The sequence below is a fragment of the Pseudophryne corroboree genome, unplaced genomic scaffold (assembly GCF_028390025.1).
Source record: "Pseudophryne corroboree isolate aPseCor3 unplaced genomic scaffold, aPseCor3.hap2 scaffold_1399, whole genome shotgun sequence".
Taxonomy (NCBI): domain Eukaryota; kingdom Metazoa; phylum Chordata; class Amphibia; order Anura; family Myobatrachidae; genus Pseudophryne; species Pseudophryne corroboree.
This window is the reverse complement of record NW_026968025.1, coordinates 76,481-104,267: the sequence shown is the minus strand read 5'-3', so window position 1 is coordinate 104,267 and position 27,787 is coordinate 76,481. Positions and strand designations below refer to the sequence as shown.

Sequence of the window (27,787 nt, the reverse complement as noted above, 5' to 3'; positions counted from 1 at the left end):
TTACTTGACAGAGATGTGCATGAGCAGCGGCCCTCCCCAGCCCTATTCCAAATCATACTTATTTTGCATAGGAGATACCATGGTCATGAAGATTTTTCTCCCAGGGTGAGGTTCATTCATTGCATTTTGGGTATGCTGACCCCTGTGATTTCCCCAAATGTCGGAAACTTGACTGCATTATTTGTGGTAGTGGGAGACTGTGTTTGTGCTTTCCTCTGGTCAGCTCTGGTAAAAGTCAGATTTCTTTGTCTCAGATTTTCCTTTAGCCTTGTTCTTCTTTCGAGAGTTCCCTTGTGCTGCCTCAGTTGGATCTCCTTCACTTTACAGGGGGGTACCCGAGCAGCGACCCTCCCCAGCTCTAGCCCAACTCCTACTTACCTGCCAGGTGAGATACTATGATCATGAAGGTGCTTCTCCCAGGGCAAGGCTCACCCATTGTACTCTGGGTGTGATGCTCCTGCGATTTCCCCAAATGTGGGAATCTTGACTGCATAATTTGTGTTTCCCCTGGTCGGCTCACGTATAATTCAGATCTCTTTGTCTCAGGTCTCTCTCCAGCCTAGTTTTCTGTCTGTTTCCACTTCTCTTTTCTTCAGCCGCTCCCTTCTATACCCTTGTGCACTATCCTGACTTCTCCTCCCATCTGCTTACTTTGTGCCTTCCAATGCACAATGCAAACTACAGGTAGTGCTGCAGGGCCCACACCCTTTTACTTGCCTTACAGAGCAGCTCTGGAGCTGTTACAGTGCCCAGCTGCTGCAAGAAATCAGCTTGAATGCTTCAGGGGCTGGGGCATAGCCAACATGAGCACCACACCGAAGGAGGGTGGAGGTGTTTAATGCGAACTAGGGGTCATCCAAGCACCGCAAAAGGCCGCCATGCCCTGCACGCCCCTTTTCTCTTTTCATATGCAGATGAGGGTTGAAGCCAACTTTGACCCACTGCTTGGATGACATCACCGTATGCAAATCCATCTTCTGCAGAACTTCCCCCAGGAATGCTTGCACTAGTTGTTGCATTTGGTTTGTTGTTTGGGGGTGCTTCAGTATTAGGCAGCCTTCTGCCCTCCCATGTTCATCTGAAAATATGTGTTCTCCCTGCAGTTGTTGTCCCCAGATGAGAGTTCCCTTGTGCTGCCTCAGTTGAATCTCCTTTACTTGACAGAGATGTGCATGAGCAGCGGCCCTTCCCAGCCCTATTCCAAATCATACTTATTTTGCATAGGAGATACCATGGTCATGAAGATTGTTCTCCCAGGGTGAGGTTCATTCATTGCATTTTGGGTATGCTGACCTCTGTGATTTCCCCAAATGTGGGAAACTTGACTGCATTATTTGTGGTAGTGGGGGACTGTGTTTGTGCTTTCCTCTGGTCAGCTCTGGTAAAAGTCAGATTTCTTTGTCTCAGATTTTCCTCTAGCCTTGTTCTTCTTTCGAGAGTTCCCTTGTGCTGCCTCAGTTGGATCTCCTTCACTTTACAGGGGGGTACCCGAGCAGCGACCCTCCCCAGCTCTAGCCCAACTCCTACTTACCTGCCAGGTGAGATACTATGATCATGAAGGTGCTTCTCCCAGGGCAAGGCTCACCCATTGCACTCTGGGTGTGCTGCTCCTGCGATTTCCCCAAATGTGGGAAACTTGACTGCATAATTTGTGTTTCCCCTGGTCGGCTCTCGTATAATTCAGATCTCTTTGTCTCAGGTCTCTCTCCAGCCTAGTTTGCTGTCTGTTTCCACTTCTCTTTTCTTGAGCCGCTCCCTTCTATGCCCTTGCGCACTATCCTGACTTCTCCTCCTGTCTGCTTACTTTGTGCCTTCCAACGCACAATGCGAACTACAGGTAGTGCTGCAGGGCCCACACCCTTTTACTTGCCTTACAGAGCAGCTCTGGAGCTGTTACAGTGCCCAGCTGCTGCAAGAATTCAGCTTGAATGCTTCAGGGGCTGGGGCATAGCCAACATGAGCCCCACACCAAAGGAGGGTGGAGGTGTTTAATGCAAACTAGGGGTCAGCCGAGCGCCGCAAAAGGCCACCATGCCCTGCACGCCCCTTTTCTCTTTTCATATGCAGACGAGGGTTGAAGCCAACTTTGACCAACTGCTTGGATGACATCACCATATGCAAATCCATCTGCGGCAGGCCTTCCCCCAGGAATGCTTGCACTAGTTGTTGCATTTGGTTTGTTGTTTGGGGGTGCTTCAGTATTAGGCAGCCTTCTGCCCTCCCATGTTCATCTGAAAATATATGTTCTCCCTGCAGTTGTTGTCCCAAGATGAGAGTTCCCTTGTGCTGCCTCAGTTGAATCTCCTTTACTTGACAGAGATGTGCATGAGCAGCGGCCCTCCCCAGCCCTCTTCCAAATCATACTTATTTTGCATAGGAGATACCATGGTCATGAAGATTTTTCTCCCAGGGTGAGGTTCATTCATTGCATTTTGGGTATGCTGACCCCTGTGATTTCCCCAAATGTGGGAAACTCGACTGCATTATTTGTGGTAGTGGGAGGCTGTGTTTGTGATTTCTTCTGGTCAGCTCTGGTAAAAGTCAGATTTCTTTGTTTCAGATTTTCCTTTAGCCTTGTTCTTCTTTCGAGAGTTCCCTTGTGCTGCCTCAGTTGGATCTCCTTCACTTAACAGGGGGGTGCCCGAGCAGCGACCCTCCCTAGCTCTAGCCCAACTCCTACTTACCTGCCAGGTGAGATACTATGATCATGAAGGTGCTTCTCCCAGGGCAAGGCTCACCCATTGCACTCTGGGTGTGCTGCCCCTGCGATTTCCCCAAATGTGGGAAACTTGACTGCATAATTTGTGTTTCCCCTGGTCGGCTCTCGTATAATTCAGATCTCTTTGTCTCAGATCTCTCTCCAGCCTAGTTTGCTTTCTGTTTCCACTTCTCTTTTCTTCAGCCGCTCCCTTCTATACCCTTGTGCACTATCCTGACTTCTCCTCCCGTCTGCTTACTTTGTGCCTTCCAATGCACAATGCAAACTACAGGTAGTGCTGCAGGGCCCACACCCTTTTACTTGCCTTACAGAGCGTCTCTGGAGCTGTTACAGTGCCCAGCTGCTGCAAGAAATCTGCTTGAATGCTTCAGGGGATGGGACATGGCCAACATGAGCCCCACACCAAAGGAGGGTGGAGCAGAAGGCTGCCTAATACTGAAGCACCCCCAAACAACAAACCAAATGCAACAACTAGTGCAAGCATTCCTGGGGGAAGGCCTGCCGCAGATGGATTTGCATATGGTGATGTCATCCAAGCAGTGGGTCAAAGGTGGCTTCAACCCTCGTCTGCATATAAAAACAGAAAAGGGGCGTGCAGGGCATGGTGGCCTTTTGCGGCGCTTGACTGACCCCTAGTTTGCATTAAACACCTCCACCCTCCTTCGGTGTGGGGCTCATGTTGGCTATGCCCCAGCCCCTGAAGCATTCAAGCTGATTTCTTGCAGCAGCTGGCCACTGTAACAGCTCCAGAGCTGCTCTGTAAGGCAAGTAAAAGGGTGTGGGCCCTGCAGCACTACCTGTAGTTTGCATTGTGCATTGGAAGGCACAAAGTAAGCAGACGGGAGGAGAAGTCAGGATAGTGCACAAGGGTATAGAAGGGAGCGGCTGAAGAAAAGAGAAGTGGAAACAGACAGCAAACTAGGCTGGAGAGAGACCTGAGACAAAGAGATCTGAATTATACGAGAGCCGACCAGGGGAAACACAAATTATGCAGTCAAGTTTCCCACATTTGGGGAAATCGCAGGAGCAGCACACCCAGAGTACAATGGGTGAGCCTTGCCCTGGGAGAAGCACCTTCATGATCATAGTATCTCACCTGGCAGGTAAGTAGGAGTTGGGCTAGAGCTGGGGAGGGTCGCTGCTCGGGTACCCCCCTGTAAAGTGAAGGAGATCCAACTGAGGCAGCACAAGGGAACTCTCGAAAGAAGAACAAGGCTAAAGGAAAATCTGAGACAAAGAAATCTGACTTTTACCAGAGCTGACCAGAAGAAATCACAAACACAGCCTCCCACTACCACAAATAATGCAGTCAAGTTTCCCACATTTGGGGAAATCACAGGGGTCAGCATACCCAAAATGCAATGAATAAACCTCACCCTGGGAGAAAAATCTTCATGACCATGGTATCTCCTATGCAAAATAAGTATGATTTGGAATAGGGCTGGGGAGGGCCGCTGCTCATGCACATCTCTGTCAAGTAAAGGAGATTTAACTGAGGCAACACAAGGGAACTCTCATCTGGGGACAACAACTGCAGGGAGAACATATATTTTCAGATGAACATGGGAGGGCAGAAGGCTGCCTAATACTGAAGCACCCCCAAACAACAAACCAAATGCAACAACTAGTGCAAGCATTCCTGGGGGAAGGCCTGCCGCAGATGGATTTGCATATGGTGATGTCATCCAAGCAGTGGGTCAAAGTTGGCTTCAACCCTCGTCTGCATATGAAAAGAGAAAAGGGGCGTGCAGGGCATGGCGGCCTTTTGCGGTGCTTGGATGACCCCTAGTTCGCATTAAACACCTCCACCCTCTTTTGGTGTGGGGCTCATGTTGGCCATGCCCCATCCCCTGAAGCATTCAAGCAGATTTCTTGCAGCAGCTGGGCACTGTAACAGCTCCAGAGCTGCTCTGTAAGGCAAGTAAAAGGGTGTGGGCCCTGCAGCACTACCTGTAGTTTGCATTGTGCATTGGAAGGCACAAAGTAAGCAGACGGGAGGAGAAGTCAGGATAGTGCACAAGGTTATAGAAGGGAGCGGCTGAAGAAAAGAGAAGTGGAAACAGACAGCAAACTAGGCTGGAGAGAGACCTGAGACAAAGAGATCTGAATTATACGAGAGCCGACCAGGGGAAACACAAATTATGCAGTCAAGTTTCCCACATTTGGGGAAATCGCAGGGGCAGCACACCCAGAGTGCAATGGGTGAGCCTTGCCCTGGGAGAAGCACCATCATGATCATAGTATCTCACCTGGCAGGTAAGTAGGAGTTGGGCTAGAGCTGGGGAGGGTCTCTGCTCGGGCACCCCCCTGTCAAGTGAAGGAGATCCAACTGAGGCAGCACAAGGGAACTCTCAAAAGAAGAACAAGGCTAGAGGAAGATCTGAAACAAAGAAATCTGACTTTTACCAGAGCTGACCAGAGGAAAACACAAACACAGTCCCCCACTACCACAAATAAAGCAGTCGAGTTTCCCACATTTGGGGAAATCACAGGGGTCAGCATACCCAGAATGCAATGAATGAACCTCACCCTGGGAGAATAATCTTCATGACCATGGTATGTCCTATGCAAAATAAGTATGATTTGGGATAGAGCTGGGGTGGGCCGCTGCTCAGGCACATCTCTGTCAAGTTAAGGAGATTCAACTGAGGCAGCACAAGGGAACTCTCATCTGGGGACAACAACTGCAGGGAGAACACATATTTTCAGATGAACATGGGAGGGCAGAAGGCTGCCTAATACTGAAGCACCCCCAAACAACAAACCAAATGCAACAACTAGTGCAAGCATTCCTGGGGGAAGTTCTGCAGAAGACGGATTTGCATACGGTGATGTCATCCAAGCAGTGGGTCAAAGTTGGCTTCAACCCTCATCTGCATATGAAAAGAGAAAAGGGGCGTGCAGGGCATGGCGGCTTTTTGCGGTGCTTGTGACAATACTAAATACTTTTGTCGTATAAACAACCCTTTATGAGGTCTAAGAACACTGTACGCTGTTTACTTAAGAAGTACCGTAAGGGTACACTAGTTGCGTAACGATCGCTCAGCCGTAGGCGAGACGCTCAAGCGTCACGTTCGCTCACGGCCCAGAGATCACAGGACACGTTATTGGCTGTTGACTAACGTAATGATTCGCTATGGCGTAGCAGACGCTCGAGACCACGAGGAGATCACCAGCAGCGCAGACGCTCACAACGCTATACCTTTATGTCTAAACCTTTTAACAATGAAATACACAGAATACCTTAATGTGGATACAGGGTGTAAGTGCAACCTTGTGTAACCTGACTAACTACAAAGCTGCTTGAGCGTCACCGACGCTCAAGTGAACACTTAACACTATAGAAAATACACAGATACTGGTTTAGGGTCCAAAGCCTATTAACTGTATTATATCTAATATACTGGTAAAAAGGGGATAACAGTACAAATGATACACTACAATATAACAAAGACTTCCTAACCAAAATAGCTACACTAGAAATACAATACAATACAATTACTATTTATGGGAAAATGGAAGGGGAAGAGAAGAAGAGAGAGATAGAGAGAAATGGCTCATGATAACATTAAATAAGAGACAACATGGTTGCAGATAAAACTACACATGTGAGAGACAATCGCTGCGCAGTTAGTCAATGCTGAATACAGCATGGGATGGAAGCTAGACTCCATTTTGAGAAACCTCCACTTGATTCCAAAGACCACACCACATGGCTGAAAGGGGGAGGGGAAGACATCCAGCAGCAGCCATTTTAGATTTGCAGGTCCAAACACATGGCACTTTATTCCAAAATGTCCAAGCCTCAAAACAATGCATATGTTCTGATTTTACAATTCCAAACCATCTAAATCACCTTTCACAATGTAATCCAACTTCCTAGAACCATCTCATAATTTCACATCCCAAACAACTTCAGTATCTCAATAACCAGAGCATATTCATCACAAGACCAGATCACAATGTAATTAACACAAACGTAACTGCATGGTGGTATTTATGATTAACAGGATATATATTATAACTAACCAGCACAATCTATTTTAAATCTCCATAGGCAAACAAATACCACAAATACTATGCTACAGATTGTATACTGTTCCAATTCATCACGGACTTCACAGAGTATCCACAAACACCCAACAATCACACAACCAAGTTACAATATCCTATTTAAAACCAGAAAGCAATCTGTCTGTTTCCTTATCTAGCCATGTGAAGTTCAATACTTAGCCTTTAGTTTGGAAGATGTCCTGGGGATTCAGCCGCCATGCTGCTTGGTGCCAGGTAGCTGTGTGTGTGTCTGTGAGTGTAGCTACATTACATCTGTTCTCTGAGGCCACACCTGACCACTACCTTCCTGTTTGACCAGTACCTGGGGGAGGGGTCTTTCTTTCTCCTTTGTATATGCTAATCAGGTTCAGCCCTGAAAACTTAGTAAAAGGTTGTCTTGAGCATCCATTGTTCTAACAATATGATCTTAGCTTTTATACATATAATCATATCTATCCGCTGCAATGTCCCACAACAACACAACAGGCCTCAAACTAACCCACACCTCATTCTGCTTGCTTCAATACCAAACATGATGTGTTTATCTGGTTCGGTTCGAATGATACACATCCATGACATTAATTCATTAGCCAATTCTAAATCTCCATGATGTCTGGTGCTGTTCATTATTATAACCATGTACTGTATGAAACAAGTGCCGAATCCATCTCTGTGCCATGTCCGAGCAAATGCGTGTGTTTCCATATATTGCTGTGCTCGCTGCGCATATTTGCAAGTATAGCGACTTATATGTGTGCAGTTTATATGGTCTCTCTATGTAATATTTTTGACTTTGACAGTCCACCCTTTGGCAGTCACCAATAACTGCCACTTCCTAAAACATTTCAAAAAGAGAAAAATATATGTCAGGGGTTAATACATTTCCATGGTTGGGTAAGGGAGGAGAGAGGAGAAGGTGTGAAGAGGGTATGACCTAGTGAGATAGCAGAAGCATGTGTGTATGAATCCATGTTTGGGGGGTCATGTATCATCGTGCCGTACGTGTTGTACATCAAGCTTCGAGGTATTGCGAAGTATACATTTGAATTCCTTCTTATCCCGTACTAAGGGTCTGTGGATGGGCTGTCAAACTTTACCGAGCTCATTTCGGCTGTGGTTGTAACAAAATGGGGGAGCACATTTTAGTTGATGATACATGAATGGGGGAGGTATGTGGTTGCTGATATCTGTGCCTGTATTCCCTATCGACTATGTGTGTCATTACCTGAGGGTTGTAGAGATGAAGATAAAGAACACTTATGGAAAATGCAATGATATTCTATGTCAGGGAAATGTACATCTGTTGTTGAAGTTTTGTTCGGTATCTGTTGAGAGTCGTCTTCTTTGCGCTGTATTGCTCTTTGGGCATGAGCAAATAGCTTTGTCAGTGCCACCAGATTTACAAAAAATGTTGGGCTAGCGTGAGTTTAAAATACTAGGGAAACTGGGGATCCATGGCAAAGTTCATCAAGTGTCCATATCATAGGTCGTCAAAACTTCATCTTTGGTTCTTGTCTGTTGTCTGTATAGCGTCTCGTTAACTTCCTCGTCCAAGGGGTCTTTGTATCTTGGAGAAAAGCAGAAAAACAGGTGAAAGAAACGGACCGTATAATCGCATTTTCATCACATCATGGTTTCTATCATTGGGTCATATACCAAATCCAGGTTAATTACAGTTTCCTCACTCCTTAGACTCATTACCTCAGGTAGTACTTTTCCAATACAACACAATCCTTCAGAGTTTGGGGCAAGCCGCTCATACGCCTTTCTCCCGCATATGAAATATGCATCATCGGGGAGAACATATGGGACGGAATATGTCATTACCATGTTACACATTTTCCATGTGAACTCTCCTAACCCTAACTCTCCCATCTGTTTAGTACACGTATCAGTTTGTACGATATGTGCACAGTATCCTGGTGATACTTCTCCAACTCTCGTAATCCTATTTCCTAAGGTATACCTATACCGGAAAGATTTTCCTCTACTGGCTATGTGGCGTACAAGCTCTGTATCTGTAGGCATTCTATCTGCTCTATGCGAAGAGGTCATGGTTTGGTTGCTCCATGACACTTCCCAATTTCCCGGCTTTCGGGGATTGGAGATGTTAAAACATAATAGGGACCTATCCACATGGTATTGGTGGAGCTTCAAACTAGGAGGGCTGGAGATATTAAACCTCCTGTCCACCGGTCTCCCACCCTTTAGCTCAAGTACCTCCCCTACCGTTAAAGGAAATGGTACTAGCCCTGATTTACTATGACCCTGAGGTACTTGAGAGCATACCCAACAATCTGTTTTATTTAACACACTACCCACTAAGGAGTGATAGTCACTCAATGGATGCCGGTCCATATGGATATTAAAACTGGATTGGCATTTCTTTATGCATCCATCCTCAACCATTGTCACAGAGCCTACAGATACAGTTTTCTTTTTGAACTAACAATCCTTCACAATTGTTTACAAATAACATGGTTGTTAGATCGTGCCCGGTACTCGCCTTTGCTTGGTGATTGGGTTGCTATTGGAAATTTACACCTCCGTCTCAGTCATCAGGACCTTTCTGGATCCTTTCTCGACCTCACTGGTACTCTCACCGAAACAGACTGCTCTGGTCAACATCATGGTCAACAGGAAAATCCATATCACAGTCTCTTGGGGCAAGTCCATCTTACAGGAGGAGAAAAGAAGAAATTTGTAAAGGGGGTATAAGAAATCAGTTTGAGGGGGAGAGAACTTGTTACGATAATAAGTTCTCTCGTCTTGTTGTTCTTCTTGTTCTGCTGTCCTCTCAATGGTGCTATCTCTCAGTCTTCCAAACGAACATTCTGGTGATGCAATATTCCTTCCTAACCGGCGATCTTTCTGTAAGGAGAAAAAATCTGGCATTACCATTGGTCCAACTGAGGGGTGACATACCATCTTTAAACCATGAAAACATGAGTGAGAAGAGAGAGGAAAAAAAAAAAAAAAAAAACAAGAGATAGAGAACAATTCATATGCATATATATATTACATAACTCGACATTAACCATCAATAGGAAAAGAGAAACAAAGCATTTTTAAAACATTGTCAACATTAAGAAAACATTGTTAGCATTAGAAAAACATTGTCAGATTATCAGGCTGTCATATCTACGTGTCTAATGGTCTCCTTGAGCAGTCCCTCCCCACCAGCACCTGCATTACTCCACTGTCTGTATCTGGCCAGAAATACATTGTGGCGGAGGTCATGCTGGGGTTTGGTAGACTTCTGCAAGGACCAAGTGGATATGCAATGTGTGAATTCTTACCAATACTCGTCAGAGATGGGGATAGAGAGAGAGAGAAAAAAAAAAACATTTCACAGATACATTTACAACGTTTCACCTGGTCATTCCTGTGTCTTCAGTGAATGACCTCCCAATTTATTAACCGTTACCTCAGGCTTACCATCAGTCGTATGATCACCTTTCTTGACTACCTATCATGGGTGTGGCTCAAAATTCTTCCTATGTGATCCCTGCTTGTAATTTGGTGTGTCATAACTTTTGCTCATTTTCATGTCTAGGGGGTCTGATTTTATGTGGGCTGTTGCAGTTACTGGCATAATGCCCTTCTCTTTTGCACAGATCACAAATCCTTAAGTTCCTCCATGTGCCAATGGCCTGGGGTTTTGGTTGATTTGATGCCTCCTCAAACGCTTGGATGCTCATCACCATCAACCGCTTTCCCTGTACCTACCTGATTCCTTGGATACCAAGATTATGTCGTTGTCTAGGGAGTTGGTATGCCTTCTGTGAATCTTTGATCATACAGTTAGATCTTTCCTAGGATCTGGGTAATCAGACATGATTGATCTCAATTCTGTCCGGGACCAGGGATGGCGCATTGCACTGTCCTTGACGGGAATGGTTCCCTGATCATCAGTCTTCCCATTGGGGACTGTGATCACCCTGACAGGACTAAACTCAATCACATCACCTTGTTTTGGTCTTACAATATGGGGTACATTTGTTTGTGCGTGATATAAAACATTGTACGTACCTGTGGACACGACCTCACCTGACCCTCCGTTAGGGGGTTTGATTATTGCCTTTACCAATTTGGTCGCGTCCACCTGGATGTCTTGTAGGATGGCTTCTTTAAGAGGTGCCGACATCGTTCTGGGCTCACTTTCTTGTTGGTAATCCTGAGGGAAGTTTAACATGGGGTGCGACTTGCACAGGTTAACATTTGTAATTTTTACACTTTAATTTTCATAAACATTATTACATTTAACACTTTCATTCTTAATACAGTTACTAAGTGCATTTTTATCGTACAACATTGTGCCATTTCTCTGCAACCATAATCCTCTTCAATGCCATGTCTCTCCTCTCAAGATGAAAGTTAGATATGTAAGTTACATTTCTTTGCATTTCACTTTCCTGTTGCCATAACTGCAAACAATCATCATGTTTAACTCGTTGTTTCTAGGATTTTATGAGACTGATCCTTTGCCTTAAATTATGCAACACCTCTAAGTCAAAACTACCTATCCCGGGAAATGGTGCCTTATCCCCCGCAGTCATTCGTGTCCATTCATCACAAAAGGTCTCAGTGTGGGGACCATATTTCCCCCACATTACTAACCGAGCAGACCCTCGGGGTCTGCAAGCCTCTGGAGTCTGAATCCTGACCTCCGACCGTCTCTGTGTTGTGCACTTGGCTGCCATTGTGGACCTTTTTAAACACAGAAAAACTTCCTAAAATGCACCAAACACAGAACTTCGTTGGAAATCCTTAAAGCTCTTCCACTGAACTTCTTCTGCTCCGGGTATCCCCGTTCCGCCTTCTAGCAGACACGTGTAGCCGTTGCAGGCCCTATCTCTAGAGATTTTCCTGAGAAAATTCCCTTCCTTTTTCTTTACACAAATCACGCTTGCATGTGCTCCCTACAACACGTATGAGGGCAAGATTTACGCATGGATATACGACCTCATATCACGTTGCGTTATTGGTCACACATACAACCGTGCGGTCCAATCGTACCACTTATAGACACTTGTTGCCCATAAATGGTAGGATCATTGGAGTCTCCCTACTGTGCTCCAAAACAGCCAGAGCGTAATACAACGAAAACTTTATCACACTCTGTTGCACGTTTTCACTCAGATCGTGCTCATCACGTTCCACATAGATCACACAGATCACAAAGTCCACAAAGCGGAATTCAATACCGTTTTATCACATAGATCACAAAGTCCACAAAGCGGGATTCAATACACTCATACCGTTTTCAACCCACTATCATTCTTATAGTTTTCTGATCAGAAAAATCATTTCCCGTAGTCTGATAGCTCTCCCCAGAGGCGTTACAGTAAAGTAAGGTATTTAAACTAAATTTTGGAAACTGAACAAATGTGTGCTATTGTCTTGTGGCTTCTGTATCGCCTTACTATAAGCGATATTTCACTATATAAACGCTTACCAAACACCACACAGTATCTTCTATGCTGTGTGCTTGTTTTTTCTCAGCACGTTATCAATGCAAATGGCAAACAGGAAGGTGAGATGTGAAACTTACACAGATGAAAATGCAATTCTAAATTTAATCTAATAACATACATTGATGTAAGCACACGCATATAGATATTACATATAAGTACCAATCACTATTACCTATGATTGACTATGATATAGATTAAATAAATGCATTAAAAAAAAACTCATTAAATGATGATTTCTTTTTGACAGTGGATGGCTGATTGTTTCCTGAGTCAACTGAAAACCAGCCGCTCAGAAAAAAAAAAAAAAAATTGACCTTCCCAAAATGGCCGCTCCTCCTCCCCCTTCCACCTCCATGAGGGTCACACAAAATGGTGGACAGACCATGCGGCCTCTTGTCACAAAGAAAGTCATCATTCAAAACTCCTAAAGTTATTCTAGGCCTGAGTGTGTAGTTGGCACCAAATTGAAATAAAAACCAGATTTTCAAAGACAATAGCGTACTGTTCTTACCTCCGGTCCCGGATTCCCTCAGCACCCTTTACTAAGCGAAACAGACGCTTATCCAATCAGCACTGCAAGGAATATGATCCCGCCCTTTGCTGATGGATAATGTCTGCTGATCTACCTAGTGCAGATATGTGAAGGACTGGACAGCCCCCAATTGACAATACTAAATACTTTTGTCGTATAAACAACCCTTTATGAGGTCTAAGAACACTGTACGCTGTTTACTTAAGAAGTACCGTAAGGGTACACTAGTTGCGTAACGATCGCTCAGCCGTAGGCGAGACGCTCAAGCGTCACGTTCGCTCACGGCCCAGAGATCACAGGACACGTTATTGGCTGTTGACTAACGTAATGATTCGCTATGGCGTAGCAGACGCTCGAGACCACGAGGAGATCACCAGCAGCGCAGACGCTCACAACGCTATACCTTTATGTCTAAACCTTTTAACAATGAAATACACAGAATACCTTAATGTGGATACAGGGTGTAAGTGCAACCTTGTGTAACCTGACTAACTACAAAGCTGCTTGAGCGTCACCGACGCTCAAGTGAACACTTAACACTATAGAAAATACACAGATACTGGTTTAGGGTCCAAAGCCTATTAACTGTATTATATCTAATATACTGGTAAAAAGGGGATAACAGTACAAATGATACACTACAATATAACAAAGACTTCCTAACCAAAATAGCTACACTAGAAATACAATACAATACAATTACTATTTATGGGAAAATGGAAGGGGAAGAGAAGAAGAGAGAGATAGAGAGAAATGGCTCATGATAACATTAAATAACAGACAACATGGTTGCAGATAAAACTACACATGTGAGAGACAATCGCTGCGCAGTTAGTCAATGCTGAATACAGCATGGGATGGAAGCTAGACTCCATTTTGAGAAACCTCCACTTGATTCCAAAGACCACACCACATGGCTGAAAGGGGGAGGGGAAGACATCCAGCAGCAGCCATTTTAGATTTGCAGGTCCAAACACATGGCACTTTATTCCAAAATGTCCAAGCCTCAAAACAATGCATATGTTCTGATTTTACAATTCCAAACCATCTAAATCACCTTTCACAATGTAATCCAACTTCCTAGAACCATCTCATAATTTCACATCCCAAACAACTTCAGTATCTCAATAACCAGAGCATATTCATCACAAGACCAGATCACAATGTAATTAACACAAACGTAACTGCATGGTGGTATTTATGATTAACAGGATATATATTATAACTAACCAGCACAATCTATTTTAAATCTCCATAGGCAAACAAATACCACAAATACTATGCTACAGATTGTATACTGTTCCAATTCATCACGGACTTCACAGAGTATCCACAAACACCCAACAATCACACAACCAAGTTACAATATCCTATTTAAAACCAGAAAGCAATCTGTCTGTTTCCTTATCTAGCCATGTGAAGTTCAATACTTAGCCTTTAGTTTGGAAGATGTCCTGGGGATTCAGCCGCCATGCTGCTTGGTGCCAGGTAGCTGTGTGTGTGTCTGTGAGTGTAGCTACATTACATCTGTTCTCTGAGGCCACACCTGACCACTACCTTCCTGTTTGACCAGTACCTGGGGGAGGGGTCTTTCTTTCTCCTTTGTATATGCTAATCAGGTTCAGCCCTGAAAACTTAGTAAAAGGTTGTCTTGAGCATCCATTGTTCTAACAATATGATCTTAGCTTTTATACATATAATCATATCTATCCGCTGCAATGTCCCACAACAACACAACAGGCCTCAAACTAACCCACACCTCATTCTGCTTGCTTCAATACCAAACATGATGTGTTTATCTGGTTCGGTTCGAATGATACACATCCATGACATTAATTCATTAGCCAATTCTAAATCTCCATGATGTCTGGTGCTGTTCATTATTATAACCATGTACTGTATGAAACAAGTGCCGAATCCATCTCTGTGCCATGTCCGAGCAAATGCGTGTGTTTCCATATATTGCTGTGCTCGCTGCGCATATTTGCAAGTATAGCGACTTATATGTGTGCAGTTTATATGGTCTCTCTATGTAATATTTTTGACTTTGACACTTGGATGACCCCTAGTTCGCATTAAACACCTCCACCTTCCTTTGGTGTGGGGCTCATGTTGGCCATGCCCCATCCCCTGAAGCATTCAAGCTGATTTCTTGCAGCAGCTGGGCACTGTAACAGCTCCAGAGCTGCTCTGTAAGGCAAGTAAAAGGGTGTGGGCCCTGCAGCACTACCTGTAGTTTGCATTGTGCATTGGAAGGCACAAAGTAAGCAGACGGGAGGAGAAGTCAGGATAGTGCACAAGGGTATAGAAGGGAGCGGCTGAAGAAAAGAGAAGTGGAAACAGACAGCAAACTAGGCTGGAGAGAGACCTGAGACAAAGAGATCTGAATTATACGAGAGCCGACCAGGGGAAACACAAATTATGCAGTCAAGTTTCCCACATTTGGGGAAATCGCAGGAGCAGCACACCCAGAGTACAATGGGTGAGCCTTGCCCTGGGAGAAGCACCTTCATGATCATAGTATCTCACCTGGCAGGTAAGTAGGAGTTGGGCTAGAGCTGGGGAGGGTCGCTGCTCGGGTACCCCCCTGTAAAGTGAAGGAGATCCAACTGAGGCAGCACAAGGGAACTCTCGAAAGAAGAACAAGGCTAAAGGAAAATCTGAGACAAAGAAATCTGACTTTTACCAGAGCTGACCAGAGGAAAGCACAAACACAGTCTCCCACTACCACAAATAATGCAGTCAAGTTTCCCACATTTGGGGAAATCACAGGGGTCAGCATACCCAAAATGCAATGAATGAACCTCACCCTGGGAGAAAAATCTTCATGACCATGGTATCTCCTATGCAAAATAAGTATGATTTGGAATAGGGCTGGGGAGGGCCGCTGCTCATGCACATCTCTGTCAAGTAAAGGAGATTCAACTGAGGCAGCACAAGGGAACTCTCATCTTGGGACAACAACTGCAGGGAGAACACATATTTTCAGATGAACATGGGAGGGCAGAAGGCTGCCTAATACTGAAGCACCCCCAAACAACAAACCAAATGCAACAACTAGTGCAAGCATTCCTGGGGGAAGTTCTGCAGAAGACGGATTTGCATACGGTGATGTCATCCAAGCAGTGGGTCAAAGTTGGCTTCAACCCTCATCTGCATATGAAAAGAGAAAAGGGGCGTGCAGGGCATGGCGGCCTTTTGCGGTGCTTGGATGACCCCTAGTTCGCATTAAACACCTCCACCCTCCTTTGGTGTGGGGCTCATGTTGGCCATGCCCCATCCCCTGAAGCATTCAAGCTGATTTCTTGCAGCAGCTGGGCACTGTAACAGCTCCAGAGCTGCTCTGTAAGGCAAGTAAAAGGGTGTGGGCCCTGCAGCACTACCTGTAGTTTGCATTGTGCATTGGAAGGCACAAAGTAAGCAGACGGGAGGAGAAGTCAGGATAGTGCACAAGGGTATAGAAGGGAGTGGCTGAAGAAAAGAGAAGTGGAAACAGACAGCAAACTAGGCTGGAGAGAGACCTGAGACAAAGAGATCTGAATTATACGAGAGCCGACCAGGGGAAACACAAATTATGCAGTCAAGTTTCCCACATTTGGGGAAATCGCAGGAGCAGCACACCCAGAGTACAATGGGTGAGCCTTGCCCTGGGAGAAGCACCTTCATGATCATAGTATCTCACCTGGCAGGTAAGTAGGAGTTGGGCTAGAGCTGGGGAGGGTCGCTGCTCGGGTACCCCCCTGTAAAGTGAAGGAGATCCAACTGAGGCAGCACAAGGGAACTCTCGAAAGAAGAACAAGGCTAAAGGAAAATCTGAGACAAAGAAATCTGACTTTTACCAGAGCTGACCAGAGGAAAGCACAAACACAGTCTCCCACTACCACAAATAATGCAGTCAAGTTTCCCACATTTGGGGAAATCACAGGGGTCAGCATACCCAAAATGCAATGAATGAACCTCACCCTGGGAGAAAAATCTTCATGACCATGGTATCTCCTATGCAAAATAAGTATGATTTGGAATAGGGCTGGGGAGGGCCGCTGCTCATGCACATCTCTGTCAAGTAAAGGAGATTCAACTGAGGCAGCACAAGGGAACTCTCATCTTGGGACAACAACTGCAGGGAGAACACATATTTTCAGATGAACATGGGAGGGCAGAAGGCTGCCTAATACTGAAGCACCCCCAAACAACAAACCAAATGCAACAACTAGTGCAAGCATTCCTGGGGGAAGGCCTGCCGCAGATGGATTTGCATATGGTGATGTCATCCAAGCAGTGGGTCAAAGTTGGCTTCAACCCTCGTCTGCATATGAAAACAGAAAAGGGGCGTGCAGGGCATGGTGGCCTTTTGCGGTGCTTGTCTGACCCCTAGTTTGCATTAAACACCTCCACCCTCCTTCGGTGTGGGGCTCATGTTGGCTATGCCCCAGCCCCTGAAGCATTCAAGCTGATTTCTTGCAGCAGCTGGGCACTGTAACAGCTCCAGAGCTGCTCTGTAAGGCAAGTAAAAGGGTGTGGGCCCTGCAGCACTACCTGTAGTTTGCATTGTGCATTGGAAGGCACAAAGTAAGCAGACGGGAGGAGAAGTCAGGATAGTGCACAAGGGTATAGAAGGGAGCGGCTGAAGAAAAGAGAAGTGGAAACAGACAGCAAACTAGGCTGGAGAGAGACCTGAGACAAAGAGATCTGAATTATACGAGAGCCGACCAGGGGAAACACAAATTATGCAGTCAAGTTTCCCACATTTTGGGAAATCGCAGGAGCAGCACACCCAGAGTACAATGGGTGAGCCTTGCCCTGGGAGAAGCACCTTCATGATCATAGTATCTCACCTGGCAGGTAAGTAGGAGTTGGGCTAGAGCTGGGGAGGGTCGCTGCTCGGGTACCCCCCTGTAAAGTGAAGGAGATCCAACTGAGGCAGCACAAGGGAACTCTCGAAAGAAGAACAAGGCTAAAGGAAAATCTGAGACAAAGAAATCTGACTTTTACCAGAGCTGACCAGAGGAAAGCACAAACACAGTCTCCCACTACCACAAATAATGCAGTCAAGTTTCCCACATTTGGGGAAATCACAGGGGTCAGCATACCCAAAATGCAATGAATGAACCTCACCCTGGGAGAAAAATCTTCATGACCATGGTATCTCCTATGCAAAATAAGTATGATTTGGAATAGGGCTGGGGAGGGCCGCTGCTCATGCACATCTCTGTCAAGTAAAGGAGATTCAACTGAGGCAGCACAAGGGAACTCTCATCTTGGGACAACAACTGCAGGGAGAACACATATTTTCAGATGAACATGGGAGGGCAAAAGGCTGCCTAATACTGAAGCACCCCCAAACAACAAACCAAATGCAACAACTAGTGCAAGCATTCCTGGGGGAAGTTCTGCAGAAGACGGATTTGCATACGGTGATGTCATCCAAGCAGTGGGTCAAAGTTGGCTTCAACCCTCATCTGCATATGAAAAGAGAAAAGGGGCGTGCAGGGCATGGCGGCCTTTTGCGGTGCTTGGATGACCCCTAGTTCGCATTAAACACCTCCACCCTCCTTTGGTGTGGGGCTCATGTTGGCCATGCCCCATCCCCTGAAGCATTCAAGCTGATTTCTTGCAGCAGCTGGGCACTGTAACAGCTCCAGAGCTGCTCTGTAAGGCAAGTAAAAGGGTGTGGGCCCTGCAGCACTACCTGTAGTTTGCATTGTGCATTGGAAGGCACAAAGTAAGCAGACGGGAGGAGAAGTCAGGATAGTGCACAAGGGTATAGAAGGGAGCGGCTGAAGAAAAGAGAAGTGGAAACAGACAGCAAACTAGGCTGGAGAGAGACCTGAGACAAAGAGATCTGAATTATACGAGAGCCGACCAGGGGAAACACAAATTATGCAGTCAAGTTTCCCACATTTGGGGAAATCGCAGGGGCAGCACACCCAGAGTGCAATGGGTGAGCCTTGCCCTGGGAGAAGCACCTTCATGATCATAGTATCTCACCTGGCAGGTAAGTAGGAGTTGGGCTAGAGCTGGGGAAAGTCGCTGTTCGGGCACCCCCCTGTCAAGTGAAAGAGATCCAACTGAGGCAGCACAAGGGAACTCTCGAAAGAAGAACAAGGCTAGAGGAAGATCTGAGACAAAGAAATCTGACTTTTTCCAGAGCTGACCAGAGGAAAGCACAAACACAGTCCCCACTACCACAAATAATGCAGTCGAGTTTCCCACATTTGGGGAAATCACAGGGGTCAGCATACCCAAAATGCAATGAATGAACCTCACCCTGGGAGAACAATCTTCATGACCATGGTATCTCCTATGCAAAATAAGTATGATTTGGGATAGGGCTGGGGAGGGCCGCTGCTCATGCACATCTCTGTCAAGTAAAGGAGATTCAACTGAGGCAGCACAAGGAAACTCTCATCTGGGGACAACAACTGCAGGGAGAACACATATTTTCAGATGAACATGGGAGGGCAGAAGGCTGCCTAATACTGAAGCACCCCCAAACAACAAACCAAATGCAACAACTAGTACAAGCATTCCTGGGGGAAGTTCTGCAGAAGACTGAATTGCATACGGTGATGTCATCCAAGCAGTGGGCCAAAGTTGGCTGGAACCCTCATCTGCATATGAAAAGAGAAAAGGGGTATGCAGGGCATGGCGGCCTTTTGCGGCGCTTGGATGACCCTTAGTTCGCATTAAACACCTCCACCCTCCTTCGGTGTGGGGCTCATGTTGGCCATGCCCCATCCCCTGAAGCATTCAAGCTGATTTCTTGCAGCAGCTTGGCACTGTAACAGCTCCAGAGCTGTTCAGTAAGGCAAGTAAAAGGGTGTGGGCCCTGCAGCACTACCTGTAGTTTGCATTGCGCATTGGAAGGCACAAAGTAAGCAGACAGGAGGAGAAGTCAGGATAGTGCACAAGGGTATAAAAGGGAGCGGCTCAAGAAAAGAGAAGTTGAAACAGACAGCAAACTAGGCTGGAGAGAGACCTGAGACAAAGAGATCTGAATTATACGAGACCTGACCAGGGGAAACACAAATTATGCAGTCAAGTTTCCCACATTTGGGGAAATCGCAGGGGCAGCACACCCAGAGTGCAATGGGTGAGCCTTGCCCTGGGAGAAGCACCTTCATGATCATAGTATCTCACCTGGCAGGTAAGTAGGAGTTGGGCTAGAGCTGGGGAGGGTCGCTGCTCGGGCACCCCCCTGTCAAGTGAAGGAGATCCAACTGAGGCAGCACAAGGAAACTCTCGAAAGAAGAACAAGGCTAGAGGAAGATCTGAAACAAAGAAATTTGACTTTTACCAGAGCTGACCAGAGGAAAACACAAACACAGTCCCCCACTACCAACAAATAAAGCAGTCGCGTTTCCCACATTTGGGGAAATCACAGGGGTCAGCATACCCAGAATGCAATGAATGAACCTCACCCTGGGAGAGTAATCTTCATGACCATGGTATCTCCTATGCAAAATAAGTATGATTTGGGATAGGGCTGGGGAGGGCCGCTGCTCATGCACATCTCTGTCAAGTAAAGGAGATTCAACTGAGGCAGCACAAGGGAACTCTCATCTGGGGACAACAACTGCAGGGAGAACACATATTTTCAGATGAACATGGGAGGGCAGAAGGCTGCCTAATACTGAAGCACCCCCAAACAACAAACCAAATGCAACAACTAGTGCAAGCATTCCTGGGGGAAGTTCTGCAGAAGACGGATTTGCATACGGTGATGTCATCCAAGCAGTGGGTCAAAGTTGGCTTCAACCCTCATCTGCATATGAAAAGAGAAAAGGGGCGTGCAGGGCATGGCGGCCTTTTGCGGTGCTTGGATGACCCCTAGTTCGCATTAAACACCACCACCCTCCTTTGGTGTGGGGCTCATGTTGGCCATGCCCCATCCCCTGAAGCATTCAAGCTGATTTATTGCAGCAGCTGGGCACTGTAACAGCTCCAGAGCTGCTCTGAACGGCAAGTAAAAGGGTGTGGGCCCTGCAGCACTACCTGTAGTTTGCATTGTGCATTGGAAGGCACAAAGTAAGCAGACGGGAGAAGTCAGGATAGTGCGCAAGGGCATAGAAGGGAGCGGCTCAAGAAAAGAGAAGTTGAAACAGACAGCAAACTAGGCTGGAGAGAGACCTGAGACAAAGAGATCTGAATTATACGAGAGCCGACCAGGGGAAACACAAATTATGCAGTCAAGTTTCCCACATTTGGGGAAATCGCAGGAGCAGCACACCCAGAGTGCAATGGGTGAGCCTTGCCCTGGGAGAAGCACCTTCCTGATTATAGTATCTCACCTGGCAGGTAAGTAGGAGTTGGGCTAGAGCTTGGGAGGGTCGCTGCTCGGGCACCCCCCTGTCAAGTGAAGGAGATCCAACTGAGGCAGCACAAGGAAACTCTCGAAAGAAGAACAAGGCTAGAGGAAGATCTGAGACAAAGAAATCTGACTTTTACCAGAGCTGACCAGAGGAAAGCACAAACACAGTCCCCCTCTACCACAAATAATGCAGTCGAGTTTCCCAAATTTGGGAAAATCACAGGGGTCAGCATACCCAGAATGCAATGAATGAACCTCACCCTGGGAGAACAATCTTCATGACCATGGTATCTCCTATGCAAAATAAGTATGATTTGGGATAGGGCTGGGGAGGGCCGCTGCTCAGGCACATCTCTGTCAAGTAAAGGAGATTCAACTGAGGCAGCACAAGGGAACTCTCATCTGGGGACAACAACTGCAGGGAGAACACATATTTTCAGATGAACATGGGAGGGCAGAAGGCTGCCTAATACTGAAGCACCCCCAAAAACAAACCAAATGCAACAACTAGTGCAAGCATTCCTGGGGGAAGGCCTGAAGCAGATGGATTTGCATACGGTGATGTCATCCAAGCAGTGGGTCAAAGTTGGCTTCAACCCTCGTCTGCATATGAAAAGAGAAAAGGGGCGTGCAGGGCATGGCGGCCTTTTGCGGCGCTTGGATGACCCCTAGTTCGCATTAAACACCTCCACCCTCCTTCGGTGTGGGGCTCATGTTGGCTATGCCCCAGCCCCTGAAGCATTCAAGCTGATTTCTTGCAGCAGCTGGGCACTGTAACAGCTCCAGAGCTGCTCTGTACGGCAAGTAAAAGGGTGTGGGCCCTGCAGCACTACCTGTAGTTTGCATTGTGCATTGGAAGGCACAAAGTAAGCAGACAGGAGGAGAAGTCAGGATAGTGCACAAGGGTATAAAAGGGAGGGGCTCATGAAAAAAGAAGTGGAAACAGACAGCAAACTAGGCTGGAGAGAGACCTGAGACAAAGAGATCTGAATTATACGAGAGCCGACCAGGGGAAACACAAATTATGCAGTCAAGCTTCCCACATTTGGGGAAATCAGAGTGCAATGGGTGAGCCTTGCCCTGGGAGAAGCACCTTCATGATCATAGTATCTCACCTGGCAGGTAAGTAGGAGTTGGGCTAGAGCTGGGGAGGGTCGCTGCTCGGGCACCCCCCTGTCAAGTGAAAGAGATCCAACTGAGGCAGCACAAGGGAACTCTCGAAAGAAGAACAAGGCTAGAGGAAGATCTGAGACAAATAAATCTGACTTTTACCAGAGCTGACCAGAGGAAAGCACAAACACAGTCCCCCACTACCACAAATAATGCAGTCGAGTTTCCCATATTTGGGGAAATCACAGGGGTCAGCATACCCAGAATACAATGAATGAACCTCACCCTGGGAGAACAATCTTCATGACCATGGTATCTCCTATGCAAAATAAGTATGATTTGGGATAGGGCTGGGGAGGGCCGCTGCTCAGGCACATCTCTGTCAAGTAAAGGAGATTCAACTGAGGCAGCACAAGGGAACTCTCATCTGGGGACAACAACTGCAGGGAGAACACATATTTTCAGATGAACATGGGAGGGCAGAAGGCTGCCTAATACTGAAGCACCCCCAAACAACAAACCAAATGCAACAACTAGTGCAAGCATTCCTGGGGGAAGGCCTGCAGCAGATGGATTTGCATACGGTGATGTCATCCAAGCAGTGGGTCAAAGTTGGCTTCAACCCTCGTCTGCATATGAAAAGAGAAAAGGGGCGTGCAGGGCATGGCGGCCTTTTGCGGCGCTTGGATGACCCCTAGTTCACATTAAACACCTCCACCCTCCTTCGGTGTGGGGCTCATGTTGGCTATGCCCCAGCCCCTGAAGCATTCAAGCTGATTTCTTGCAGCAGCTGGGCACTGTAACAGCTCCAGAGCTGCTCTGTACGGCAAGTAAAAGGGTGTGGGCCCTGCAGCACTACCTGTAGTTTGCATTGTGCATTGGAAGGCACAAAGTAAGCAGACAGGAGGAGAAGTCAGGATAGTGCACAAGGGTATAAAAGGGAGGGGCTCATGAAAAAAGAAGTGGAAACAGACAGCAAACTAGGCTGGAGAGAGACCTGAGACAAAGAGATCTGAATTATACGAGAGCTGACCAGGGGAAACACAAATTATGCAGTCAAGCTTCCCACATTTGGGGAAATCGCAGGGGCACCACACCCAGAGTGCAATGGGTGAGCCTTGCCCTGGGAGAAGCACCTTCATGATCAAAGTATCTCACCTGGCAGGTAAGTAGGAGTTGGGCTAGAGCTGGGGAGGGTCGCTGCTCTGGCACCCCCCTGTCAAGTGAAAGAGATCCAACTGAGGCAGCACAAGGGAACTCTCGAAAGAAGAACAAGGCTAGAGGAAGATCTGAGACAAATAAATCTGACTTTTACCAGAGCTGTCCAGAGGAAAGCACAAACACAGTCCCCCACTACAACAAATAATGCAGTCGTGTTTCCCACATTTGGGGAAATCACAGGGGTCAGCATACCCAGAATGCAATGAATGAACCTCACCCTGGGAGAACAATCTTCATGACCATGGTATCGCCTATGCAAAATAAGTATGATTTGGGATAGGGCTGGGGAGGGCCGCTGCTCAGGCACATCTCTGTCAAGTAAAGGAGATTCAACTGAGGCAGCACAAGGGAACTCTCATCTGGGGACAACAACTGCAGGGAGAACACATATTTCCAGATAAACATGGGAGGGCAGAAGGCTGCCTAATACTGAAGCACCCCCAAACAACAAACCAAATGCAACAACTAGTACAAGCATTCCTGGGGGAAGGCCAGCAGCAGATGGATTTGCATATGGTGATGTCATCCAAGCAGTGGGTCAAAGTTGGCTTCAACCCTCGTCTGCATATGAAAAGAGAAAAGGGGCGTGCAGGGCATGGCGGCCTTTTGCGGCGCTTGGATGACCCCTAGTTCGCATTAAACACCTCCACCCTCCTTCGGTGTGGGGCTCATGTTGGCTATGCCCCAGCCCCTGAAGCATTCAAGCTGATTTCTTGCAGCAGCTGGGCACTGTAACAGCTCCAGAGCTGCTCTGAACGGCAAGTAAAAGGGTGTGGGCCCTGCAGCACTACCTGTAGTTTGCATTGTGCATTGGAAGGCACAAAGTAAGCAGACGGGAGAAGTCAGGATAGTGCGCAAGGGCATAGAAGGGAGCGGCTCAAGAAAAGAGAAGTTGAAACAGACAGCAAACTAGGCTGGAGAGAGACCTGAGACAAAGAGATCTGAATTATATGAGAGCCGACCAGGGGAAACACAAATTATGCAGTCAAGTTTCCCACATTTGGGGAAATCGCAGGAGCAGCACACCCAGAGTGCAATGGGTGAGCCTTGCCCTGGGAGAAGCACCTACATGATCATAGTATCTCACCTGCCAGGTAAGTAGAAGTTGGGCTAGAGCTGGGGAGGGTCGCTGCTCGGGTACCCCCCTGTCAAGTGAAGGAGATCCAACTGAGGCAGCACAAGGGAACTCTCGAAAGAAGAACAAGGCTAGAGGAAGATCTGAGACAAATAAATCTGACTTCTACCAGAGCTGACCAGAGGAAAGCACAAACACAGTCCCCCACTACCACAAATAATGCAGTCGAGTTTCCCACATTTGGGGAAATCACAGGGGTCAGCATACCCAGAATGCAATGAATGAACCTCACCCTGGGAGAACAATCTTCATGACCATGGTATCTCCTATGCAAAATAAGTATGATTTGGGATAGGGCTGGGGAGGGCCGCTGCTCAGGCACATCTCTGTCAAGTAAAGGAGATTCAACTGAGGCAGCACAAGGGAACTCTCATCTGGGGACAACAACTGCAGGGAGAACACAAATTTTCAGATGAACATGGGAGGGCAGAAGGCTGCCTAATAATGAAGCACCCCCAAACAACAAACCAAATGCAACAACTAGTGCAAGCATTCCTGGGGGAAGGCCTGCAGCAGATGGATTTGCATACGGTGATGTCATCCAAGCAGTGGGTCAAAGTTGGCTTCAACCCTCGTCTGCATATGAAAAGAGAAAAGGGGCGTGCAGGGCATGGCGGCCTTTTGCGGCGCTTGGATGACCCCTAGTTCGCATTAAACACCTCCACCCTCCTTCGGTGTGGGGCTCATGTTGGCTATGCCCCAGCCCCTGAAGCATTCAAGCTGATTTCTTGCAGCAGCTGGGCACTGTAACAGCTCCAGAGCTGCTCTGTACGGCAAGTAAAAGGGTGTGGGCCCTGCAGCACTACCTGTAGTTTGCATTGTGCATTGGAAGGCACAAAGTAAGCAGGCAAGGTCCAGAGAACAGTTAGAGGTCGGAGTAGCACTATCTCAAGTAGTACTACGACAGCACGGATGGATTCTAAATATTCCAAAATCGCAGCTGATTCCGACGACACGTCTGCTGTTCCTAGGGATGATTCTGGACACAGTACAGAAAAAGGTGTTTCTCCCGGAGGAGAAAGCCAAGGAGTTATCCGACATAGTCAGGAACCTCCTAAGACCAGGCCAAGTGTCAGTACATCAATGCACAATGGTCCTGGGAAAGATGGTGGCTTCTTACGAAGCGATTCCATTCGGCAGATTCCACGCAAGAACTTTTCAGTGGGATCTGCTGGACAAATGGTCCGGATCGCATCTTCAAATGCATCAGCGGATAACCCTGTCTCCAAGGACAAGGGTGTCTCTCCTGTGGTGGTTACAGAGTGCTCATCTCCTAGAGGGCCGCAGATTCGGCATTCAGGATTGGGTCCTGGTGACCACGGATGCCAGCCTGAGAGGCTGGGGAGCAGTCACACAGGGAAGAAATTTCCAGGGCTTGTGGTCAAGCATGGAAACGTCACTTCACATAAATATCCTGGAACTAAGGGCCATTTACAATGCCCTAAGTCAGGCAAGACCTCTGCTTCAGGGTCAGCCGGTGTTGATCCAGTCGGACAACATCACGGCAGTCGCCCACGTAAACAGACAGGGCGGCACAAGAAGCAGGAGGGCAATGATGGAAGTGGCAAGGATTCTTCGCTGGGCGGAGAATCATGTGATAGCACTGTCAGCAGTGTTCATTCCGGGAGTGGACAACTGGGAAGCAGACTTCCTCAGCAGACACGATCTTCACCCGGGGGAGTGGGGACTTCACCCAGAAGTCTTCCACATGATTGTGAACCGTTGGGAAAAACCAAAGGGTGGACATGATGGCGTCCCGCCTCAACAAAAAACTGGACAGATATTGCGCCAGGTCAAGGGACCCTCAGGCAATAGCTGTGGACTCTCTGGTAACACCGTGGGTGTACCAGTCAGTGTATGTGTTCCCTCCTCTTCCTCTCATACCAAAAGTACTGAGAATCATAAGAAGGAGAGGAGTAAAGACTATACTCGTGGCTCCGGATTGGCCAAGAAGGACTTGGTACCCGGAAATTCAAGAGATGCTCACGGAAGACCCGTGGCCTCTACCTCTAAGAAAGGACCTGCTCCAGCAGGGACCATGTCTGTTCCAAGACTTACCGCGGCTGCGTTTGACGGCATGGCGGTTGAACGCCGGATCCTGAAGGAAAAAGGCATTCCGGATGAAGTCATCCCTACCCTGATCAAAGCCAGGAAGGATGTAACCATACAACATTATCACCGTATTTGGCGTAAATATGTTGCGTGGTGCGAGGCCAGGAAGGCCCCTACAGAGGAATTTCAACTGGGTCGTTTCCCGCATTTCCTGCAAACAGGACTGTCTATGGGCTTCAAATTAGGGTCCATTAAGGTTCAAATTTCGGCCCTGTCAATATTCTTCCAAAAAGAACTGGCTTCTGTTCCTGAAGTTCAGACGTTTGTCAAGGGAGTACTGCATATACAGCCTCCTTTTGTGCCTCCAGTGGCACCTTGGGATCTCAATGTAGTTTTGGGATTCCTAAAATCACATTGGTTTGAACCACTCACCACTGTGGACTTAAAATATCTCACATGGAAAGTGGTAATGCTGTTAGCCCTGGCTTCAGCCAGGCGTGTCTCAGAATTGACCAAAACAAAAAACTGCAACAAACGAGTGCCTAATCATCAAAATAAAAAGTGAAAACCAATACGTGTTTCATAGAATTAAATAATCACAATTTTATGTTCCTGATAGTCTGCGCTTGCCGGAATACTATGTGTAGTATTGTGGTGATAGCATAGAAAAAGAACAAACGGCTGCGCTGAATATCAGGAACGAAACATGATGTACAGAGAGCCAACGTAAAAAATAACAATGTTTATTAATAAAACATATAAAAAGATTAATTGTCAAATAACCGGTGAAAAATATATACAAATATATATAAGAACAGTCACTAGACGTGAACTAGTGGTATATTGTAATGACTCAGCTTATTGGGGTGAAAAGTTCCGTGATTCACTTGTTAGATAGTTGATAAATACCAGGTGTGTTGGTAGGATCCTAATGAATAAAAAAGTCCCTCAGTTGAAATTGATATTCAATACCTTTCCAAAATGGGCTGGTAAGAGCCGAGCGTCCTCGGCTTCAATGTCCTGCAATGCCTATATACGCTGTGCAGCGGAAAGGAATGGATCGTCTCTCTCACAACCCGGTCGTGGCGGCGTGTGCGCTGAAGCCGCTGATGTCGGATGCTGTAGAAGGAGGGTGCAGCGGGGACCAAGGAACACCTGGAAGATTTCACCTGAGCTG

The 27,787-nt window shown here is 46.9% G+C and overlaps 25 non-coding genes and 2 pseudogenes across 25 annotated transcripts; 6 read left to right on the top strand and 21 right to left on the bottom strand.

The window, feature by feature from the left end:
* Positions 1-54: 54 nt before the first annotated feature.
* On the top strand, positions 55-218 carry LOC134995600 (U1 spliceosomal RNA). Its single transcript, XR_010198348.1, has one exon. It is a non-coding gene; the product is annotated as a U1 spliceosomal RNA (small nuclear RNA).
* Positions 219-370: 152 nt separating this feature from the next.
* Positions 371-522, top strand: LOC134995570 (U1 spliceosomal RNA; annotated as a pseudogene).
* Positions 523-1,207: 685 nt separating this feature from the next.
* Positions 1,208-1,371, top strand: LOC134995585 (U1 spliceosomal RNA). The gene has a single exon (XR_010198333.1). It is a non-coding gene; the product is annotated as a U1 spliceosomal RNA (small nuclear RNA).
* A 152-nt stretch (positions 1,372-1,523) lies between these two features.
* Positions 1,524-1,686, top strand: LOC134995607 (U1 spliceosomal RNA). Its single transcript, XR_010198354.1, has one exon. It is a non-coding gene; the product is annotated as a U1 spliceosomal RNA (small nuclear RNA).
* A 674-nt stretch (positions 1,687-2,360) lies between these two features.
* On the top strand, positions 2,361-2,524 carry LOC134995595 (U1 spliceosomal RNA). The gene has a single exon (XR_010198343.1). It is a non-coding gene; the product is annotated as a U1 spliceosomal RNA (small nuclear RNA).
* A 152-nt stretch (positions 2,525-2,676) lies between these two features.
* Positions 2,677-2,839, top strand: LOC134995603 (U1 spliceosomal RNA). The gene has a single exon (XR_010198350.1). It is a non-coding gene; the product is annotated as a U1 spliceosomal RNA (small nuclear RNA).
* An 828-nt stretch (positions 2,840-3,667) lies between these two features.
* On the bottom strand, positions 3,668-3,830 carry LOC134995618 (U1 spliceosomal RNA). The gene has a single exon (XR_010198364.1). It is a non-coding gene; the product is annotated as a U1 spliceosomal RNA (small nuclear RNA).
* Positions 3,831-3,982: 152 nt separating this feature from the next.
* Positions 3,983-4,146, bottom strand: LOC134995594 (U1 spliceosomal RNA). Its single transcript, XR_010198342.1, has one exon. It is a non-coding gene; the product is annotated as a U1 spliceosomal RNA (small nuclear RNA).
* Positions 4,147-4,820: 674 nt separating this feature from the next.
* Positions 4,821-4,983, bottom strand: LOC134995614 (U1 spliceosomal RNA). The gene has a single exon (XR_010198361.1). It is a non-coding gene; the product is annotated as a U1 spliceosomal RNA (small nuclear RNA).
* Positions 4,984-5,135: 152 nt separating this feature from the next.
* On the bottom strand, positions 5,136-5,299 carry LOC134995596 (U1 spliceosomal RNA). Its single transcript, XR_010198344.1, has one exon. It is a non-coding gene; the product is annotated as a U1 spliceosomal RNA (small nuclear RNA).
* A 9,863-nt stretch (positions 5,300-15,162) lies between these two features.
* LOC134995617 (U1 spliceosomal RNA) lies at positions 15,163-15,325 on the bottom strand. The gene has a single exon (XR_010198363.1). It is a non-coding gene; the product is annotated as a U1 spliceosomal RNA (small nuclear RNA).
* Positions 15,326-15,477: 152 nt separating this feature from the next.
* LOC134995592 (U1 spliceosomal RNA) lies at positions 15,478-15,641 on the bottom strand. The gene has a single exon (XR_010198340.1). It is a non-coding gene; the product is annotated as a U1 spliceosomal RNA (small nuclear RNA).
* A 674-nt stretch (positions 15,642-16,315) lies between these two features.
* On the bottom strand, positions 16,316-16,478 carry LOC134995616 (U1 spliceosomal RNA). The gene has a single exon (XR_010198362.1). It is a non-coding gene; the product is annotated as a U1 spliceosomal RNA (small nuclear RNA).
* Positions 16,479-16,630: 152 nt separating this feature from the next.
* On the bottom strand, positions 16,631-16,794 carry LOC134995591 (U1 spliceosomal RNA). Its single transcript, XR_010198339.1, has one exon. It is a non-coding gene; the product is annotated as a U1 spliceosomal RNA (small nuclear RNA).
* A 674-nt stretch (positions 16,795-17,468) lies between these two features.
* LOC134995564 (U1 spliceosomal RNA) lies at positions 17,469-17,631 on the bottom strand. The gene has a single exon (XR_010198315.1). It is a non-coding gene; the product is annotated as a U1 spliceosomal RNA (small nuclear RNA).
* Positions 17,632-17,783: 152 nt separating this feature from the next.
* LOC134995590 (U1 spliceosomal RNA) lies at positions 17,784-17,947 on the bottom strand. Its single transcript, XR_010198338.1, has one exon. It is a non-coding gene; the product is annotated as a U1 spliceosomal RNA (small nuclear RNA).
* Positions 17,948-18,621: 674 nt separating this feature from the next.
* Positions 18,622-18,784, bottom strand: LOC134995602 (U1 spliceosomal RNA). The gene has a single exon (XR_010198349.1). It is a non-coding gene; the product is annotated as a U1 spliceosomal RNA (small nuclear RNA).
* Positions 18,785-18,937: 153 nt separating this feature from the next.
* LOC134995580 (U1 spliceosomal RNA) lies at positions 18,938-19,099 on the bottom strand. Its single transcript, XR_010198328.1, has one exon. It is a non-coding gene; the product is annotated as a U1 spliceosomal RNA (small nuclear RNA).
* Positions 19,100-19,773: 674 nt separating this feature from the next.
* LOC134995606 (U1 spliceosomal RNA) lies at positions 19,774-19,936 on the bottom strand. Its single transcript, XR_010198353.1, has one exon. It is a non-coding gene; the product is annotated as a U1 spliceosomal RNA (small nuclear RNA).
* Positions 19,937-20,088: 152 nt separating this feature from the next.
* On the bottom strand, positions 20,089-20,253 carry LOC134995609 (U1 spliceosomal RNA). The gene has a single exon (XR_010198356.1). It is a non-coding gene; the product is annotated as a U1 spliceosomal RNA (small nuclear RNA).
* A 671-nt stretch (positions 20,254-20,924) lies between these two features.
* On the bottom strand, positions 20,925-21,087 carry LOC134995624 (U1 spliceosomal RNA). The gene has a single exon (XR_010198370.1). It is a non-coding gene; the product is annotated as a U1 spliceosomal RNA (small nuclear RNA).
* A 152-nt stretch (positions 21,088-21,239) lies between these two features.
* Positions 21,240-21,403, bottom strand: LOC134995581 (U1 spliceosomal RNA). The gene has a single exon (XR_010198329.1). It is a non-coding gene; the product is annotated as a U1 spliceosomal RNA (small nuclear RNA).
* A 971-nt stretch (positions 21,404-22,374) lies between these two features.
* LOC134995584 (U1 spliceosomal RNA) lies at positions 22,375-22,538 on the bottom strand. Its single transcript, XR_010198332.1, has one exon. It is a non-coding gene; the product is annotated as a U1 spliceosomal RNA (small nuclear RNA).
* Positions 22,539-23,212: 674 nt separating this feature from the next.
* On the bottom strand, positions 23,213-23,375 carry LOC134995566 (U1 spliceosomal RNA). The gene has a single exon (XR_010198317.1). It is a non-coding gene; the product is annotated as a U1 spliceosomal RNA (small nuclear RNA).
* Positions 23,376-23,527: 152 nt separating this feature from the next.
* LOC134995593 (U1 spliceosomal RNA) lies at positions 23,528-23,691 on the bottom strand. Its single transcript, XR_010198341.1, has one exon. It is a non-coding gene; the product is annotated as a U1 spliceosomal RNA (small nuclear RNA).
* A 692-nt stretch (positions 23,692-24,383) lies between these two features.
* On the bottom strand, positions 24,384-24,525 carry LOC134995601 (U1 spliceosomal RNA; annotated as a pseudogene).
* Positions 24,526-24,677: 152 nt separating this feature from the next.
* On the bottom strand, positions 24,678-24,841 carry LOC134995586 (U1 spliceosomal RNA). The gene has a single exon (XR_010198334.1). It is a non-coding gene; the product is annotated as a U1 spliceosomal RNA (small nuclear RNA).
* Positions 24,842-27,787: the final 2,946 nt, after the last annotated feature.